The 20,882-nt window shown below is 40.9% G+C and overlaps 1 protein-coding gene across 11 annotated transcripts in view; it reads left to right on the top strand.

The window, feature by feature from the left end:
• The first annotated feature begins 11,324 nt into the window (after window positions 1-11,324).
• The window catches only part of CCDC158 (coiled-coil domain containing 158), a 103,207-nt gene continuing 93,649 nt past the window's right edge, over window positions 11,325-20,882 (top strand). For 5 of the 11 annotated variants that reach the window (XR_008296272.1, XM_027058682.2, XM_027058702.2 and 2 more), the window contains exons 1-2: window positions 11,327-11,446; window positions 16,556-16,598. The gene's annotated coding sequence lies outside the window, so the exon portion shown is untranslated. Of the gene's footprint in view, window positions 11,447-16,555; window positions 16,599-20,882 lie in introns of all 11 variants that reach the window. The other 6 variants (XM_027058633.2, XM_027058713.2, XM_053217223.1 and 3 more) reach the window with 4 other exon arrangements.

Here is a 20,882-nt window from a genome sequence, read left to right on the forward strand (position 1 = left end):
TAGGGATACAAGGAGCATAACTTGAGATCATAAAAGCCATATATGAACTACTGAACGCTAATATCATCCTCAATGGGGAAAAACTGAGAGCTTTCCCCCTAAGGTCAGGAACAAGACAGGGATGTCCACTCTCACCACTGTTATTCAACATACTATTGGAAGTCTTAGCCTCTGCCATCAGACAACACAAAGAAATAAAAGGCATCCAAATCAGCCAGGAGGAGGTCAAACTTTCACTCTTCGCAGATGACATGATACTCTATATGGAAAACCCTAAATATTCCACCAAAAACCTGCTAGAACTGATTCATGAATTCAGCAAAGTTGCAGGATATAAAATCAATGCACAGAAATCGGTTGCATTCCTATACACCAACAATGAAGCAACAGAAAGAGAAATCAAGGAATCGATCCCATTTACAGTTGCACCAAAAACCATAAAATACCTAGGAATAAATCTAACCAAAGAGGTGAAAAATCTATACACTGAAAACTATAGAAAGCTTATGAAAGAAATTGAAGACGACACAAAAAAATGGAAAAAGATTCCATGCTCCTGGATAGGAAAAACAAATATTGTTAAAATGTCGATACTACCCAGAGCAATCTACATATTCAATGCAATCCCTATCAAAATAACGCCAGCATTCTCCACAGATCTAGAACAAATAATCCTAAAATTTGTATGGAACCAGAAAAGACCCCAAATAGCCAAAACAATCTTGAAAAAGAAAACCAAAGCAGGAGGCATCACAATCCCAGACTTCAAGCTATACTACAAAGCTGTAATCAGCAAGACAGTATGGTACTGGCCCAAGAACAGACACTCAGATCAATGGAACAGAATAGAGAACCCAGAAATGGACCCACAAACGTATGGCCAACTAATCTTTGACAAAGCAGGAAAGAAGATCCAGTGGAATAAAGACAGTTTCTTCAGCAAGTGGTGCTGAGAAAACTGGACAGTGACAGGCAGAAGAACGAACCTGGACCACTTTCTTACACCATACACAAATATAAACTCAAAATGGATGAAAGACCTCAATGTAAGACAGGAAACCATCAAAATCCTCGAGGAGAAAGCAGGCAAAAACCTCTTTGATCTTGCCCACAGCAACTTCTTACTCAACACATCTCCGGAGGCAAGGGAAATAAAAGCAAAAATGAACTACTGGGACCTCATCAAAATAAAAATCTTCTGCGCAGCGAACGAAACAATCAACAAAACTAAAAGACAACTGACAGAATGGGAGAAGATATTTGCAAACGACATAGCAGATAAAGGGTTAGTATCCAAAATCTATAAAGAACTTATCAAACTCAACACTCAAAAAACAAATCATCCAGTGAAGAAATGGGCAAAAGACATGAATAGACATTTCTCCAAAGAAGACACCCAGATGGCCAACCGACACATGAAAAGATGCTCAACATCACTCATCATGAGGGAAATATAAATCAAAACCACAATGAGATACCACCTTACATCTGTCAGAATGGCTAACATTAACAACTTAGTCAACAACAGATGTTGGTGAGGATGCGGAGAAAGAGGATCTCTTTTGCATTGCTGGTGGGAATTCGAGCTGGTGCAGCCACTCTGGAAAAGAGTGTGGAGGTTCCTCAAAAAACTAAAAATAGAACCACCTACGACCCAGCAATTGCACTACTAGGTATTTATCCACGAGATACAGGTGTGCTGTTTCGAAGGACACATGCACCCCCATGTTTATAGCAACACTATCAACAATAGCCAAAGTATGGAAAGAGCCCAAATGTCCATCAATGGTTGAATGGATAAAGAAGATGTGGTATATATATGTATATATACAATGGAGTATTACTCAGCAATCAAAAAGAATGAAATCTTGCCATTTGCAACTATATGGATGGAACTGGAGGGTATTATGGTAAGTGAAATTAGTCAGTCAGAGAAAGACAAGTATCATATGATTTCACTCGTATGAGGACTTTTAGAGACAAAACAGACGAACATAAAGGAAGGGAAACAAAAATAACATAAAAACAGGGAGGGGGACAAAACATAAGAGACTCTTAAATATGGAGAACAAAAACAAACAGAGGGTTACTGGAGGGGTTGGGGGAGGGGGAATGTGCTAAATGGGTAAGGGGCATTAAGGAATCTACTCCTGAAATCATTGTTGCACTATATGCTAATTTGGATGTAAATTTAAAAAGTAATAAAATTAATAAAAAAATAAAAATATATAAAAAAAATTTTGTTAGAAAAATCTCTTGCAATAGTTTCTTCATCTATCATTTGGCAGATGAAATACTAATGCTCTAACCTGTTAAATGGCTTGCCCAAGGTTATATAGTTAGTATCAAAGCTCAGACCAGATCTGAGCTCCTTATTCCTGAATCATTCTTGAATAACCCACCCTTCTCAACTGCACCTCATAAAGGCCAGCAGCCATTTGGATTGACAATAATAAGAAGGATACTGGCTCCTTGAAGTCAAAAACTGAAGCTTCTATATATCTCTCACTCCCATCCCAGTGCCCAGCACAGGGTCTGGTCGAGAGTAGGAAATCAATGAAGGGAGACAAATAACTCTGGGTCCATGTATAGACTCTTACTAAAGAGATCTTGGAGACTTAGGCCCTATGTGACTGGAACTTCAACCTTCTCCTTATGGCCCACTCTACTCAGGCCTCACTGGTTGATTCTCAAATACACCGAGCATGTGCCTGGACACTCCCTACAGTATACATATGGCTCCTCCCTGCGGTCCTATAGGTCTCTGCTCTATGTCACTTTATCAATGAGGCCTTCTCCGTGCACAGTATGAAATGGCACTTGATAAGATAAAATTTTCGGGGGATTCTAGGGAAGATGGTGGCGTAGGAGGACGCTGGGCTCACCGCGTCCTGCTGGTCACTTAGATTCCACCCACACCTGCCTAAATAACCTAGAAAACCGCCAGGAGACTAGCAGAACGGAGTCTCCAGAGCCAAGCGCAGACGAGAGGCCCACGGAAGAGGGTAGGAAGGGCGGCGAGGCGGTGCACACTCCACGGACTGGCGGGAGGGAGCCGGGGCAGAGGGGCAGCCTGCCGGCCAAGCAGAGACCCCGAGTCTGGCTGGCAAAAGCGGAGGGGCCAGACGGAGTGTGTTTGGACAGCAAGCGGGACTTAACATCTGGAAAGTTATAAGTTAACAGCTCTGCTTGGAGAGCGGGAAGGCTGGAGGACAAAGGGAGGGAGAGTTGCTGAGCCCCGGGACGACAGAGTTCAGTTTGGCGGGGAACAAAGGCGCTAGCCAGCGCCATCTCCCCCGCCCATCCCCCAGCCAAAATCCCAAAGGGAACCAGTTCCTGCCAGGGAACTTGCTTGCACCGAGCAAACACCCAACACTGTGCTTCTGTGGATCCATCCCTCCGGCAGCGGGTCTGACTCCCTCCTGCTGCCACAGGGCCCCTACCAAAGCCTATCACCGAAGGAGAAGTAAGCTGAGCCTGCCCCTCCCACCCCCGTGCACCTTGCCTATCCACCCCAGCTAATACGCCAGATCCCCAGCACCACAAGCCTGGCAGTGTGCAAGTAGCCCAGACGGGCCACGCCACCCCACAGTGAATCCCACCCCTAGGAGAGGGGAAGAGAAGGTACACACCAGTCTGACTGTGGCCCCAGCAGTGGGCTGGGGGCAGACCTCAGGTCTGACTGCAGCCCCACCCACCAACTCCAGTTATTCAAGACAGCACAGGGGAAGTGCCCCCCTCCAGGGACTATCCAAAATGACCAAACGGAAGAATTCCCCTCAAAAGAATCTCCAGGAAATAACAACAGCTAACGAACTGATCAAAAATGATTTAAACAATATAACAGAAAGTGAATTTAGAATAATAGTCATAAAATAATCGCTGGGCTTGAAAACAGTATAGAGGACAGCAGAGAATCTGTTGCTACAGAGATCAAGGGACTAAGGAATAGTCAGGAGGAGCTAAAAAATTCTATAAACGAGCTGCAAAATAAAATGGAAACGACCACGGCTCAGATTGAAGAGGTAGAGGAGAGAATAGGTGAACTAGAAGATAAAATTATGGAAAAAGAGGAAGCTGAGAAAAAGAGAGATAAAAAAATCCAGGAGTGTGAGGGGAAAATTAGAGAACTAAGTGATGCACTAAAGAGAAATAATATACGCATAATTGGTATTCCAGAGGAGGAAGAGAGAGGGAAAGGTGCTGAAGGGGTACTTGAAGAAATAATAGCTGAGAACTTCCCTGAACTGGGGAAGGAAAAAGGCATTGAAATCCAAGAGGCACGGAGAACTCCCTTCAGATGTAACTTGAATCGATCTTCTGCATGACATACCATAGTGAAACTGGCAAAATATAAGGATAAAGAGAAAATTCTGAAAGCAGCGAGGGATAAATGTGCCCTAACATATAAAGGGAGACCTATAAGACTCGTGACTGATCTCTCTTTTGAAACTTGGCAGGCCAGAAAGAATTGGCACGAGATTTTCAGTGTGCTAGACAGAAAAAATATGCAGCCAAGAATCCTGTATCCAGCCAGTCTGTCATTTAGAATAGAAGGAGAGATAAAGGTCTTCCCAAACTAACAAAAACTGAAGGAATTCATCACCACTAAACCAGCCTACAAGAGATCCTAAGGGGGATCCTGTGAGACAAAGTACCAGAGACATCGCTACAAGCATAAAACATACAGACATCACAATGACTCTAAACCTGTATCTTTCTATAATAACACTGAATGTAAAAGGACTAAATGTGCCAACCAAAAGACACAGGGTATCAGAATGGATAAAAAAAACAAGACCCATCTATTTGCTGTCTACAAGAGACTCATTTTAGACCTGAGGACACCTTCAGATTGAGAGTGAGGGGATGGAGAACTATTTATCATGCTACTGGAAGCCAAAAGAAAGCTGGAGTAGCCATACTTATATCAGACAAACTAGACTTTAAATTAAAGGCTGTAACAAGAGATGAAGAAGGGCATTATATAATAATTACAGGGTCTATCCATCAGGAAGAGCTAACAATTATAAATGTCTATGCGCCTAATACCAGAGCCCCCAAATATATAAAACAATTACTCATAAACATAAGCAACCGTATTGATAAGAATGTGGTAATTGCAGGGGACTTTAACACTCCACTTACAGAAATGGATAGATCATCTAGACACACAGTCAATAAAGAAACAAGGGCCCTGAATGATACATTGGATCAGATGGACTTGACAGATATATTTAGAACTCTGCATCCCAAAGCAACAGAATATACTTTCTTCTCGAGTGCGCATAGAACATTCTCCAAGATAGATCACATCCTGGGTCACAAAACAGCCCTTCATAAGTATACAAGAATTGAAATCATACCATGCATACGTTCAGACCACAATGCTATGAAGCTTGAAATCAACCACAGGAAAAAGTCTGGAAAACCTCCAAAAGCATGGAGGTTAAAGAACACTCTAGTAAAGAATGAATGGGTCTACCAGGCAGTTAGAGACGAAATTAAAAACATATGGAAACAAACGAAAATGAAAATACAACAATCCAAACGCTTTGGGATGCAGCGAAGGCAATCCTGAGAGGAAAATACATTGCACTCCAGGCCTATCTCAAGAAACAAGAAAAATCCCAAATACAAAATCTAACAGCACACATAAAGGAAATAGAAGCAGAAGAGCAAAGACAGCCTAAACCCAGCAGAAGAAGAGAAATAATAAAGATCAGAGCAGAAATAAACAATACAGAATCTAAAAAAACTGTAGAGCAGATCAACGAAACCAAGAGTTGGTTTCTTGAAAAAATAAATAAAATTGATAAACCTCTAGCCAGGCTTCTCAAAAAGAAAAGGGAGATGACCCAAATAGATAAAATCATGAATGAAAATGGAATTATTACAACCAATCCCTCAGAGATACAAGCAATTATCAGGGAATACTATGAAAAATTATATGCCAACAAACTGGACAACCTGGAAGAAATGGACAAATTCCTAAACACCCACACACTTCCAAAACTCAATCAGGAGGAAATAGAAAGCTTGAACAGACCCATAACCAGCGAAGAAATTGAATCAGTTATCAAAAATCTCCCAACAAATAAGAGTCCAGGACCAGATGGCTTCCCAGGGGAGTTCTACCAGACGTTTAAAGCAGAGATAATACCTATCCTTCTCAAGCTATTCCGAAAAATAGAAAGGGAAGGAAAACTTCCAGACTCATTCTACGAAGCCAGTATTACTTATATTCCTAAACCAGACAGAGACCCAGTAAAAAAAGAGAACTACAGGCCAATATCCCTGATGAATATGTATGCAAAAATTCTCAATAAGATACTAGCAAATAGAATTCAACAGCATATAAAAAGAATTATTCACCACAAACAAGTGGGATTCATTCCTGGGATGCAGGGCTGGTTCAACATTCGCAAATCAATCAATGTGATACATCACATTAATAAAAGAAAAGATAAGAACCACATGATCCTGTCAAGCGATGCAGAAAAGGCATTTGACAAAATTCAGCACGCTTAATAAAAACCCTTCAGAAAGTCGGGATAGAAGGAACATACTTGAACATCATAAAAGCCATTTATGAAAAGCCCACAGCTAACATCATCCTCAATAGGGAAAAACTGAGAGCTTTTTCCCTGAGATCAGGAACACGACAGGGATGTCCACTCTCACCGCTGTTGTTTAACATAGTGTTGGAAGTTCTAGCATCAGCAATCAGACGACAAAAGGAAATCAAAGGCATCAAAATTGGCAAAGATGAAGTCAAGCTTTCACTTTTTGCAGATGACATGATATTATACATAGAAAACCCGATAGACTCCACCAAAAGTTTGCTACAACTGATACATGAATTCAGCAAAGTTGCAGGATACAAAATCAATGTACAGAAATCAGTTGCATTCTTATACACTAATAATGAAGCAACAGAAAGACAAATAAGAAACTGATCCCATTCACAATTGCACCAAGAAGCATAAAATACCTAGGGATAAATCTAACCAAAGATGTAAAAGATCTGTACGCTGAAAACTATAGAAAGCTTATGAAGGAAATTGAAGAAGATATAAAGAAATAGAAAAACATTCTGTGCTCATGGAATGAAGAATAAATATTGTCAAAATGTCAATACTACCCAAAGCTATCTACACATTCAATGCAATCCCAATCAAAATTGCACCAGCATTCTTCTCGAAACTAGAACAAGCAATCCTAAAATTTGTATGGAACCACAAAAGGCCCCGAATAGCCAAAGTAATTTTGAAGAAGACCAAAGCAGGAGGCATCACAATCCCAGACTTTAGCCTCTACTACAAAGGTGTCATCATCAAGACAGCATGGTATTTGCACAAAAACAGACACATAGACCAATGGAATAGAATAGAAACCCCAGAACTAGACCCACAAACGTATGGCCAACTAATCTTTGACAAAGCAGGAAAGAACATCCAATGGAAAAAAGACAGTCTCTTTAACAAATGGTGCTGGGAGAACTGGACAGCAACATGCAGAAGATTGAAACTAGACCACTTTCTCACTCCATTCACAAAAATAAACTCAAAATGGATAAAGGACCTGAATGTGAGACAGGAAACCATCAAAACCCTAGAGGAGAAAGCAGGAAAAGACCTCTGAGACCTCAGCTGTAGCAATCTCTTACTTGACACATCCCCAAAGGCAAGGGAATTAAAAGCAAAAATGAACTACTGGGACCTTATGAAGATAAAAAGCTTCTGCACAGCAAAGGAAACAACCAACAAAACTAAAAGGCAACCAACGGAATGGGAAAAGATATTTGCAAATGACATATCGGACAAAGGGCTAGTATCCAAAATCTATAAAGAGCTCACCAAATTCCGCACCCGGAAAACAAATAACCCAGTGAAGAAATGGGCAGAAAACATGAATAGATACTTCTCTAAAGAAGACATCCGGATGGCCAACAGGCACATGAAAAGATGCTCAACATCGCTCCTCATCAGGGAAATACAAATCAAAACCACACTCAGATATCACCTCACACCAGTCAGAGTGGCCAAAATGAACAAATCAGGAGACTATAGATGCTGGAGAGGATGTGGAGAAACGGGAACCCTCTTGCACTGTTGGTGGGAATGCAAATTGGTGCAGCCACTCTGGAAAACAGTGTGGAGGTTCCTCAGAAAATTAACAATAGATCTACCCTATGACCCAGCAATAGCACTGCTAGGAATTTACCCAAGGGATACAGGAGTACTGAGGCATAGGGGCACTTGTACCCCAATGTTTATAGCAGCACTCTCAACAATAGCCAGATTATGGAAAGAGCCTAAATGTCCATCAACTGACGAATGGATAAAGAAATTGTGGTTTATATACACAATGGAGTACTACATGGCAATGAGAAAAATGAAATACGGCCCTTTGTAGCAACGAGGATGGAACTGGAGAGTGTGATGCTAAGTGAAATAAGCCATACAGAGAAAGACAGATACCATATGTTTTCACTCTTAGGTGGATTCTGAGAAACTTAACAGAAACCCATGGGGGAGGGGAAGTAAAAAAAAAAAAAAGAGGTTAGAGTGGGAGAGAGCCAAAGCATAAGAGACTCTTAAAAACTGAGAACAAACTGAGGGTTGATGGGGGGTGGGAGGGAGAGGTGGGTGGGTGATGGGTATTGAGGAGGGCACCTTTTGGGATGAGCACTGGGTGTTGTATGGAAACCAATTTGACAATAAATTTCATATATTGAAAAAATAAAAATTAAAAAAAGAAAAAAAGAAAAAATAATAAAATAAAATAAAATAAAATAAAATAAAATAAAATAAAATAAAAATTTCAACTTTTCATGTTTGTGGGCCCTGCCCCTAGGCTCCCAGAGAAGCTATACTGTAACATTTATCAACTTGAAAATAAGCAAGACCTCAAAGGATGGGCTCTATTTCTGCCCCAAGCACACATTGTACATCTGCTTCATTAAAAACATAACCAAAAAGGCACACTGCAAACATGAAGATAGGAAAAAGAAAAAAACCTTCCTGATTCCCACAAGATTAAAGTCATACAGCCTTGCACATATGAAAAACACAAGATAAAGCCTATAACCTTCTGGAATGTCCTTCATCATGATGATTTGCAACTATTTATGTGGAAAAACAAAACAAAAAAGGAAAACAAAACAAAACAACCACACACACATAACCTGGGAAAGAAAGTGTTCTTTCCTCAGGGAACTATGTGTATCCCAGGCAGCTGTCTTAACCTGGGCTCAAATAAAACTCTTTTCCTTTCTCTTTATAATTTTAAAAAAGGCTTGTTTTAAAAAGGCTTTGCGTTGACTCACCCCACACTCCCTAATCTCCTCACCCTGTCTCCATAACACTTATCTTAGTCAGACATATTTGAACTTGTCCCTTTGTGCCTTATTCTTCTTCCTCCACAAAAATGTAAACTCCCAGAGGATGGGGACTTTATTTGGTTCATGGCTGTATTTTCAGCACCTTCATGTGGCCTGTGATAGGTGCTTCATGAATATATGTGAAATGGCTGAATGAATGTTAAAGGAAATCTGGACCCCCTTCATCTTTAAATTCTCTATTTTAAAAGCTAAGAAACCCTTTTTGATTCAGTATAAAAAAATATTGAGGAGTAAAACTGCAAGATACTTCAAATGCAGAGAATTGTATGAGAAAATGTAGCACACATAATTGCATGCATATATACAGGTTAAAGTAGGTTGTTTTTTAAGTTTATTTATTTTTCTTAGCAATCTCTACACCCAACATGAAGCTCAAACTCACAACCCTGAGATCAAGTCTTATGCTCCTTGGACTGAGCCAGCCAAGCGCCCCTAGTTTTATATGGTTTTAATGAACATGTTATGTTCATTAAAAACTTTAAAAAGAAAAGAAAAAAGGAACTTTCCTAGTTCTTAGGGTTCAGCATACAAATATAAACATCAGACACCAATGGAAATCCCTTAATAGTAACTAAAATATTTTCTTGCTGTAATAACACTCATACTTTGAATAAAAGATTAAAACAAAATAGGGGCGCCTGGGTGGCTCAGTCGGTTGTACATTCCACTCTTGATTTCTGCTTGGGTCATGATCCCAGGGCATGGGATAGATAAGCTTGTTCTCTCTCTCTCTCTCTCTGTCTCTCTCTCTCTCTCTCTTCCTTTGCCCCTCTCCAGAGAGCCCTGTTCACACTCTCTCTCTAAAATGAGGGGGGAGGGGGGAGATTAAAACAAAATAATTAAAAATTGCTTTCTGTGTCGCTACAAAACTTAAACTGTTGTCCTTTCTACTTAATACTTTCACTCCCCATTAAAACACTTCATTCTGTAGGCAATCTTAAATCTTGGCCGGTCAATAAATGAAATAATTTAAATTACAGATATGATCAACAGCAATCTTTAGTGGCGTTTGGTACTATTTAATTAAAATCCATAATTACATTAAATAATGTATGATTTGTTAATATTTCCAATCAATTTAGACATAAAAGGTTTTTGCTGTAGGTGTGTGTAATGTGACTGCTAACAGTATTAATGTCACTGGTTGTATCGGTCACACGTAGCCCTTTCCGAATTCCTTCCATTTGAGCACTAATTCGGGCAGCACTGAAACGTTTGCGTGTGTGATCATCTCATCCGATAAATTCTCTATCAGAGAGCAACTGAAACACAGGGAAGGAAACAACTCTCCGAGAACACACGTGAACATTGCAAGTCCTTCCAGCCAGAGGATCAGCATAAGCAAAGGCAGAGCTGCGAAATGTGAATTCTGTTAACTTGAAGTAGTCAAATGGGACATTAAGGGTGGGACTGGAGAAAGTGTCAGAAACTGAAGCAGGATGGAGGTGAGGCAGGGTGAAGGCTTGACAGGCCAAGCCAGGATTGGGATTAAGTTAGAGGTAGGATTTGTGTGGGTTGGTTAAGACTTTGGGAAGACTATTTGAGGGACAACTGCGAGAACGGTCTGGGGTGTTGGGGTGCATGTACTGGGGAGAGCAAGAATAGGACGGGGAGACCGGTTAAGGGGCTGCAGAAAAGGGGAGAAGCTTTGAGTCACAGAGAGTCCCAGTGGAGGCCCGAATCCAGCGTTTGATGCAAACAGCCCCTTACTCAGAGCTGAGGGGAGGGGGGCGGAAATGGCGCTAGGTTGCCCCGGCGACGGCGTCTGGGGGCGGAGTCGGGAGTGGGAGGTGCCCCCACGCCAAGCCGAAGGGCCCAACGGTCGCCGGCGCGGCGCGCGTGGAACCGGCGGAGGCCAGATCCCGAGCGCCGCGAGGGGCGGGGCGCGGAGGCTGGGCGGCAGAGCACCCGCGCCGCCGCCGACGACGAGGAGCCGCCCCCGCCGCCACCGCAGCCGCCCGGCCGACGCAGGTGCGGCCGCCGCGCCCGCCGGCGCCCCGCGGGGATGCGGCCAATGTCTTAAGGTGGTGTTGGTTGCAGGTACACGGGCGGGGCGCGGCGAGGGGGTGGGTCGTGCTCCAGAGGACCCGGAGCAGCGCTTCATTACTGGAACCTTCCAGACCTTTGTGTTTGTTTTGCACGTGGCAGATGCCCAATAAATTGGTTTTTTTTAACGGAAAAGGACGTCTGCTCTTCGGGGATCGCAAGACCTCCGGGTCCAGTGGCTGTAACTCTGGCACCAGAGAGTCATGTGCAAAATATTCCACTTGGGGGGAATAACCGCGGATCTTGTCCCAACACTACCGCAAAGTCCTGTCCCTATCCTGTTTCCCGTGGACCAGGGGATGAGTCAGGGGACACATGGACATAAAGAGGAGTGTCTAGCCTTGGACAGTCACCAACCTGTCATCAAAATGAGATTGTAATAAATGTGTAAGGGCCTTTTCAGCTGGAGCCCTCCCTGTAAGTGACATTAGGAATCTGGCTCTACCCGGTCATTGGCATCAGTCAGAAACAGTGAGTTCTCAAATGAGTCCATCCGTGTCCACAGAACTCTGTTCCAGGTCTGCACTCAGGCTGTTCCAGGATTTGTCCCTGCATCTTGGTGTACCTTAAGGTCAGGAGAAAGTAGAAGTGAGGTCTGTTGCTGTTTGTCAGCGTGTTATTGACTTGGCAACCGCTTCTCTCTTGCTTTCTCTGTCAGCTGCTGATTCAGGAAAGGTCTAGCACCTACCACACAGCCCAGAGACTAGCTAGGCAGGACTGTTTTTCTGTGGGTAAAGAATTGGGGTGGGGGTGGGAGAGTGGTGGGTGAGATCTGGGCCTCCCAGCTCCATACCACACTTATTGTTTTTCATTTTACACAGTTATCTGTGTTGTGGGTAAATGGTCTTTATGCCATAGAGGTATTATTATACTCTCCAAATAAATTGAGGGCAGAAATGGACAATTTATTTGGTATGTGCAAAGCCCTTACTATCGTGTTTTACAAAGAAGAGTCGGTGTTATCTAGTGTGTTAGGATCACGCACTTTGGGGCCTCTGTCAACCACATATTCACACACTAGGTGACCCCAAATTGTATGGTGTATCAGGTTGAGTAAGAGCCACCTGAAACATCAGGCCCTAATCCTTGGAACCAGTAAATGTTCTAAGGGGAGAAAAAGGGTCTTTACATGTATGATGAAGTCAAAGATCTTGAAATGGGAAAATTATCCTGGATTAGCTGGGTGAACTTTAAATGCAAACACAAGTGTCATCATAAGAGAGGGGCAGAAGGAGATTTGATACAGACAGAAGAGGAGAGTGCAATATGACCACAGAGGCAGAGAGCGGAGTGATGAGGCCCCAAGTCAGTAAGTAATGCCAGCAGCCAACAGAAGCTGAAGGAATAGAAGGGGCAAGGAATAGATTATTTCCCAGAGTCTCGGGTGAGAGCTCGGCCCTGCCAACAACCTTGATTTCAGCCCTGTGAGACTGATTTTGGACTTCTGGCCTGCAGAACCGTGAGAGAATAAATAGCTATTGTTTTAAGCCACCAGGATTGTGGTAATTTGTTACAGCAACTACAGGAAACTAATACATTATGTTCATTGTTATAAATCACATAGAATCAATCCTGTATTAATGCATATTTTAAAGCCCTCCAGCTGGGGCAGTGCCAGATGGAGTAGTGGAGACTACGAAGTATTTTCTTGAACCCTGTAAATCCCAAGGAAAATACTTGACTAAGGAATTTGATCAGAAGTGAAAATAACTTAGGTACATTGGAAAGAACTAGCCTAACACTTAGAGCAATTTTTGGACTTTCATTTGTATTCCTATTAATACATCACTGTATTTGCTCTAGTTAAGGGAATAAAGGTGACTTAAGCTTGGTTTTCAGCTAATACTTTACTGGCTATTCATCGTGTGTATATCAAGTAAGAGTTGCACATGGCTCAGTCGGTTGAGCATCTGACTCTTGATTTCAGCTCAGGTCGTGTTCTCACACTTGTGGGAATGAGCCCCACGTCAGGCTCCGCTCTGAGTGTGGAGCCTGTTTAGGATTCTCTCTCTCCCTCTGCCTCTCTCCTGGGCTCGTGTGCTCTCTTTTTCTAAAGCAACAACAATAATAATAGTTGCAGACACCTGGAGATTGAAGTCCAAGCCTGGGGAAAGTAGGCAATGCAGAAGTGCTTCCATGTGTGGGGTGTTAGAATCGGGATAAAAGCAACCTGTAGTCATCTTGAAATTAACATACTTTGGAGTTCACAGGGTGTAGGAACAGAACAGTGTTCAGTGTTTAATCGATTGACTTCTGGGATCCAGGCAGTTAATTTGCACCCCAACTCTTACTCCACAAAACATAAGGACAATGTCCATACAAAGGGTAGCTGGTCTGCTTTCTTTCTGAACTGCTTTTCTGAGGTATGATTTATATACCATAACATTCACTCATTGTAAGTGTCAAATCCAATGCTTTTTAGTGAATTTACAGAATGGTGCAGCTATCACAGTTCAGTTTTAGAAAATGTCCATCACCCAAAAAAGATCCTTCATACCCACTTGCAGTCAGTCCCCATTCCCAGCCTCAGCCAGGTTTAGAGTTAGGTTTTAGTCCTTCTGTTGGGCTATTCAAATGGCCTCCTAACTGGCCTGGGCTTCCACTCAGTATATTTTTCACCTGACTTCTGGAGGATACTATGCCTCTGATAAAAATCCTCCAGTGGCTTTCCATTGCAATTAGAAAAAACCCCAAAGTCCTTTTCAAGGCCCTGTGAGCTCTACCCCTGCGAACCTCACCAACACCTTCTCGGATAATTTCGGAAAGGAACTGGGAATAAGCTCTCCTTTGGGCATGATACACAGTCGGCTGTCCATAAGCAGGCCTCTCACCCTCCCTTGTCCACACCGCAGCCTCACTGCCTCTTTCGGTGAACACTGAGCCCCTTTCATCTCAAGGCCTTTGCATGTGGTATTTCCTCTCAGGAACTTACCCAGTTCTCTTTGGGAGTGATCCTTTTTGATATTCAGCTCAAATGTAACCTCCTCAGAAAGGCCTTCCCTGACTTACCCTAACGAAAGTAGCCTCAATTCCATCCCTCTGTATACCGCCACCTGTGGTATTTGCTTCATTGCACTTAACCACTCTCCATAATTCTATTTTTGATGTGTTTCTTTGGTGTCTCTTTCCCTATTAAAGTTTAAGATCTGTGGGGTGGCAGTTTGATTCGTCTTGATCTTCGTTTTATCTCTAGGATTTACAGAAGCACTGTTCATAGCAGCAGTACATTTTAAGCCATCAAAATGCCAGCAATGGTAACTAACGCTTGTTGAATGCTTACTACGTCAGGCCATGTGCTGAGTGCTTTGCATGCATGAATGATTTAACTGAAGCTTATTACTTTTGATGTGGGAAGAGTGAGGAGAGCATGTCCTCCAAATATAGTCCCTCATATCAAATTATTTTTTTTCAGAGGCACTGGGCAGTTTTCTTTCTCTTATTATTGAACATTGATTTGTAGGGACTGCATCAACCAGCAATATGGTATTGAACCTCTTCTTCCACAGCTCTTAAAACTGCACTGGAGGCTTTTGCTAAGAAGGAGAGGAAGAACTAAAAGAAGAGTGTAAATAAAAGCAGAATGCTAAAAGAGCAGGATACACTCAGGACATGGCAGGTAGACCTCAGCTGAGGCACAGTATATGTCAGGGGAGGTTGGTTATGCCAGATCCCAAAGGGCTTTCGTGCTAGTCTTAGCTTGGACTTTAGTCTTTGAGCAAGTCACAGCAAAAGGGTTTTAAAGGAAACTCTTAAAGATTGTAAGAAACTGACACTAGAAAGATCACTTTGAAGTATTCTGTAGTAGGTCTGGCAAGAGCTGATTAAAGCATGAAAGACACAGTAGGCGTAAAATTAAATTTCATATTCAAGCAGTCCTTCTTTGTAACTTAATTACCACACATAAGTAAGTCATCTTTGCTGACTTAAAAGGTATTACAGAGATAACACCCTAGGAAGCAGACTTGGTGGGAATAATGAAGACATAGATGTGGGATAAGATGAATTTAAGGTGACTGTAAACATATATGCAGAGGTGCTAAGGAAAAGATATTCGTTAAAATTTACCTAGAGCCCCAGCTTTTAAAACAAAGTTGCACAAAATCTCCTGGCAGCAGCGGAATTGTCCCGATCATTGTCCCGATCTGGCTCTGCTGTTGACTGAAATCACCTGTGAGAAGTCATCATATTTTTGGTCATCTGTCTGCTGAATGTTTTCCATAGGAAATCATAGAATGTCCAAGTTGGAGAAGATTTTAGAGATCTTCTAGTCCAACTCTCTGCCCAAGAGAGGACACCCGGTGGCAGTTGTCATCCCAACAAATGCTCATCCCCTCTCAGCTTGAACACCTCACAAGGAAGTTCTCTGCATATACATTCAAGGTGCTCCAGCTTTAGAAAGCTCATCTCCACCCTGTAGAACCTACCTCCCTTTACTTCTGTTCATTAGTCCTAATTCTGCACATGGAGTACTGTCACTTATTTTTCCAGTGTGGCAACTGCTCACTAACATTTCACTGAGCTATGCCAAAAATCCTAGTTGGTTGTCATTTCAACTCCGCTGCTTGAAATGTATAGACCTATTTCTGATTGACCAGGTAGAAACTGTACCTCGCAAATCTGCTCTCCAAGCTCAAGAGCTGTGCCTGGTTCAGAGCATCTCCAGCCACTGGAAAGTAATTTAAATGGTCAGAAGACATGGTCTATTTAAGTCACTTTGGACTATACCCTAGAAAGGTCTAGTCTGGAAAGGCCTGGGCAAGGGATTTACTTGCTGTGTCATCTTGATAATGCCGATGAGAGCAAAATTAGCATCGGACCAACAGGGGGCTTATACTTGCGTATGTTTTGTTATACAGTCCTAGCCTAGATAAGTGCCACAAGCTATTAATTCAAACATACTTTTATATACAAGACAAGCCCAAAGGAAAAGGAATTTAAAGTTTTTTGTGGTGGTGGTGGTTGTTATATGTGTGTGTGTTGTTGTCAGGATCTTAGCTGATGAAAATGAACTTGTGAATTGAACTTTTCAAACATAATGAATTTAGATAATGGAGTATGGTTATATATTAATATACAGATTTTAAAATATTTTCCTCTTTTCAGGTGTTAATAGGATAAGTGAAAATAAGAATATCCAGATATTAAGGTATCTCTTGTTTTACTTTCATTTATATTTAAGAATTGTGAACATATATGACCAATATGCTAATTTATTGTATCTGTGTCTGTATCTAATTTATTTTAGAGCCTGAGGCCTTGAACTTGATGAATGCCTAGGCTGGAATCTCTAAGATAATAAAGCTGCAAAGGCTTTCTCTTTGTGGTTTTCAAACTCTGCTCAGTGGAGCCATTGCATTCCATAAAGATGTCTCTGGGGCAGAGAGGAGGGTGTATAGTTGGGGCTCTGAAGATTTACAGAAAGCCTTCCTCTGCTTAAGAATAGTTTGCAAAACACAACTGTATTCTCATTTAGTAATGGTGGAAATTGAGGCTCAAGGATATGAAAAGATTTGCCCATGCCCTCACGGGTAACCAGTGGCAGTATTAAGTTCCTAATTCTAAATCCTATGCTTTCATATTGCCTTTTTACAAGACGGTATTATGTACTAGCGAAGGGTATCTTAAATAGCTTCATTCTGTATTAGATTATAATAGTCTCTGGGTTTACTCAATGCAATATAAATCTACTTTCCTTTCTGTTAGTGGACCTGTATGAAACTTATATCTTCTTTCTAGATGAATGGAAAGATACACATTTATTATCAGAAGGTGAGTATACACTGCCTAAATTACAAAGACCGTGTTTTTGTTCATGTTTTACTATCCTGTTATGCAGTGATACTATATACATATGGTATATAGCAAACAGATCGAGGCAAGTACTGTGTGGTTAACACTGCACACGAGTTTTCTTTTGAGGTATATACTCTCTATCTTCTTCTTATAGTCTTAAAGAGGCTAAATACTGTTCTCACAGTCACAAAGCCAGTAGATCACAGAGATAGGATTTGAAACCTAGTAGGGAACAACATCTAGAGAGAAAGAACGTGATTGGGAAAACAGACATTAAGAGCAATGTGAAGTCAATAAGCAGTTAACAGGAAATCAGGCAGTGAAGTTGTGGTCAACAGTAACTGTTCTTGTTGCATTTCAGAGATGGCACCAGCCTAGGTGTGTTGTATTTGGATCAGTTGTGGGGTGCCTTAGAATTTCCCAAGGAAAACATACCTGCACACACACTCATTCTTCGAGAGTATGGACCAGCTTTATAAGATCCCCAGTCTCAGGCTTCTGTGGAAAGTAGGATGGTTCGGCCTCCCAGGGGCTTGAGTCATTGGTTGATAAATCTAGGAGTCCTTCAAAAGTCTTCTTTTTGTGGTCTGTGGTGTCTCAGGCCTTTTCTGCAGCATTCCAATCAAATAACCAGAGTGGAATCTTTACCTAGCTGTTACTTGTCAGAAATTTAAGGCTCCTTTCAGTGTGAACCTATTCATAATTTTAAATCCGCCAGAATTGTTTGTAACATGTAAGGTCGTGTTATGATCCCCAAATCAACAAAATGTAGCATTTTAACAACTTTCTGTCTTATTGTGGCAAAAAAAACCCCTTTATTTTCCCAGAAATCCTTAATAATTTAATAAGCTTTATGCCTGAAAATAGGAATAATGTTTCAATTCTTAGTGTCGTGAAAATAGAGAAACACTGAATGATTTCACCGAATTGAGGATATGGTCAATCTAAAATTGTGAAAATGTGAATTACAAATACCTTTTTTTTTTTTTTTTTTTTTTACAAATACTTTTTTAAAGACAAATGCTTTTTTAAAGTTTTCTTTAACTAGCAGCATTGGCGAATGGGTGTACTAAATATCTTTACAAATAAATGTTTGTTTAAAAATCCTTGTTTAATAAACCTATGCTGTCTTCTTTAAACTATTAATTTTCTTTTTTTTTTCACATTTATTCATTTTTGAGAGGCAGAGAGAGAGAGAGAGAGAGAGCGAGCGAGCACAAGCGGGGGAGGGGCAGAGAGAGAGGGAGACACAGAATCGGAAGCAGGCTCCAGGCTCCCAGCTATCAGCACAGAGCCTGACTCGGGGCTCAAACTCACAAACCGTGAGATCATGACCTGAGCTGAAGTCGGACGCTCAACCGCCTGAGCTACCTAGGCACCCCAATCTTCTTTTCTTTTTTAAGCTGTTTATTCTCTTAAGAAAAAAATTTCCCTCGGAAGGACTGCCACTCTTCGAAGGCCTGCTGCCCATCAGGGGAGACTGAATTAATGAGTTTATGACATTCATCACCCTACCCAGAATCAGGAAACTTGGTTTTTATATCAGAATAGTTTCTAAAGTCAAACCTTCTCCTTTCTTATGTGTTCTCCAACTTTTAGGTTCAGTTCTGCTTACCTTACTCGTAGGTTCTGTTTCCTGCTTGATACCAAAACCTTTGGTGTCTAGAAGAGTGGAGCGGTGTGTGACTTCCCAACACTGGGCTATGAGTCTCTCTGTCCTACTCATTCCTTTCTGTTTTTGATCAATCTGTAATTTATAATCATAACATTACTGAGTAATTTGAATTTCCTTAGTGTCTTTCATCATCCTGAAGAATCCCCAAGTGCATCATTTTAGTATATAAGTTATACAGCAATCATTCCTCCCCCACGTACCAATCTCTCCTATTCAGAACATTCGAATTGCCCAGCAATCTGGACTAAGATTCCATTTGTTATCATTCTTTATGGAATGTTTCCCTCCCTACTGCCTATTTGCTAAACATGGTAGTATGAAACACACAGTAGAATTTATCTGACCGTAGTGTTGACAGATGGCGCCTCTGTAATCAAAAGGGAGAAACTGTGAGTGAAATAAAAAGGAATTCTGTTCCATAAAAATTCTTTAGTTCAGAGTTTTAAAAAATGTTTAATACTGTACTTGCAATCATGAATTATTGTAAAAATGATAAGCACTATGTTATATGTGACCTTCCTCTTTCCATCACTCTGATAGTCCTTGCCTATATTTTGTTTCTGTTTGTTTTTTTAAAGAGAATCAGGATTCTGATTCATTAATTTGATTTATTGTTTTTCTGTTTTCTGCCTCATTAATTTCTGTTTGTATCTTTATTATTTCCCACCCTGTTCTTTCTTTTGTCTTACTTTTCTTCTTTTTGTGTTAGAAATTTAGTTCACTTAGTGTCATTCTCTCTTTTTTGTTGAGACCAGGTGCTCAAAGTCAGAATTTTCCTTTTTTTCACTGCTTTACTATATCTCCAATTCTCCTGGTAGTGTGTTCATTGTCATTATTTTTCGGAAATTCTTTCATTTTCCTTTATATTTTCTTTATCACAGAACAGTTATTTAATAGGAGGTCTTCTCATTTCCAGGAGGAAAGGCCTCTTTGCTTTGGGGTTTCACTTTTCATTTTTAGTTTTATGAACCTGTGAGCAGAGGGTGTTGTTTGTAACGTTTCTACTTTGTGGAACCTGCTGATCTGTTACTTGTGCCCTAGAATGTGCTTGGTTTTTGTCAATGTTCCTTCCATGTGCACTTGAGAGGAAGGTATATTCTCTGTTATCAAAGTGTCGTGTTGGATATATATCGAAAAAGTCTACCTTAGTAATAACCTCATCTAAATCTTTTCTATCCTTATTTTTTTATCGGTGTGACCTGTCTCATACTGAGTGGCCTACTAACATCACATCATCACTGTGCTTCTGGTTCTTATTGTACCTCCTATAAAGCATGTTTTATCTAAAAGGGTGCTGCGTTATGTGGTACAGAGTCAGAAGTATTCTGTCTTTATTGTGGATCGTGACTTCTAATGCTAAGTGCCCTTGTCATTATTTAATGCTCTACCTTGCAGACTACTGGTATCAGGATATTGACTGATGCTTTCTTACTGTTTTTATTCACTGGCAAATCTTTGTCCATCACTTTATTAGCAGTCTTTTTGAATCAGTGTATTTAAGTGTCCTCTTGTATAGAGCATAGAGTTGAAATTTTGAAGAACTAATTTGACAGTCCTTCCCTTTGAATAGGCAAGTTAAGTCCCATCACGTTTATTGACATGACTTTTATGTTTGGCCTACGTTCTGTGACATTATTCTTACATTATCTTCGGGTGTTATAATTACTGTATGTATGATACTTACTCTGTTCATTCGATTTTTTTTTCTTTTTCTTAAAAAAATTTTTTGTCACTTAAGTTTGTATTTTTATTCTGGTGGTTACCTTTGCATTAATACTTTTAATAGTACACCTATAGAGTCCTTTTCTTCTTACTTTTTCCTTCCTGTCAGTCTTAAATGATATCTTTTGACAACCAGTGGTCTTCTACTTCCCCCTTTTCTATCTCATATCTTCCCATTTTGAGTTACATTTGTCCTCCTTTTTCACACATGTAATATTTATGTATTATCCTCAGTGCCAT

This window comes from Acinonyx jubatus, chromosome B1 (genome assembly GCF_027475565.1).
Source record: "Acinonyx jubatus isolate Ajub_Pintada_27869175 chromosome B1, VMU_Ajub_asm_v1.0, whole genome shotgun sequence".
In the NCBI taxonomy this organism is placed as follows: domain Eukaryota; kingdom Metazoa; phylum Chordata; class Mammalia; order Carnivora; family Felidae; genus Acinonyx; species Acinonyx jubatus.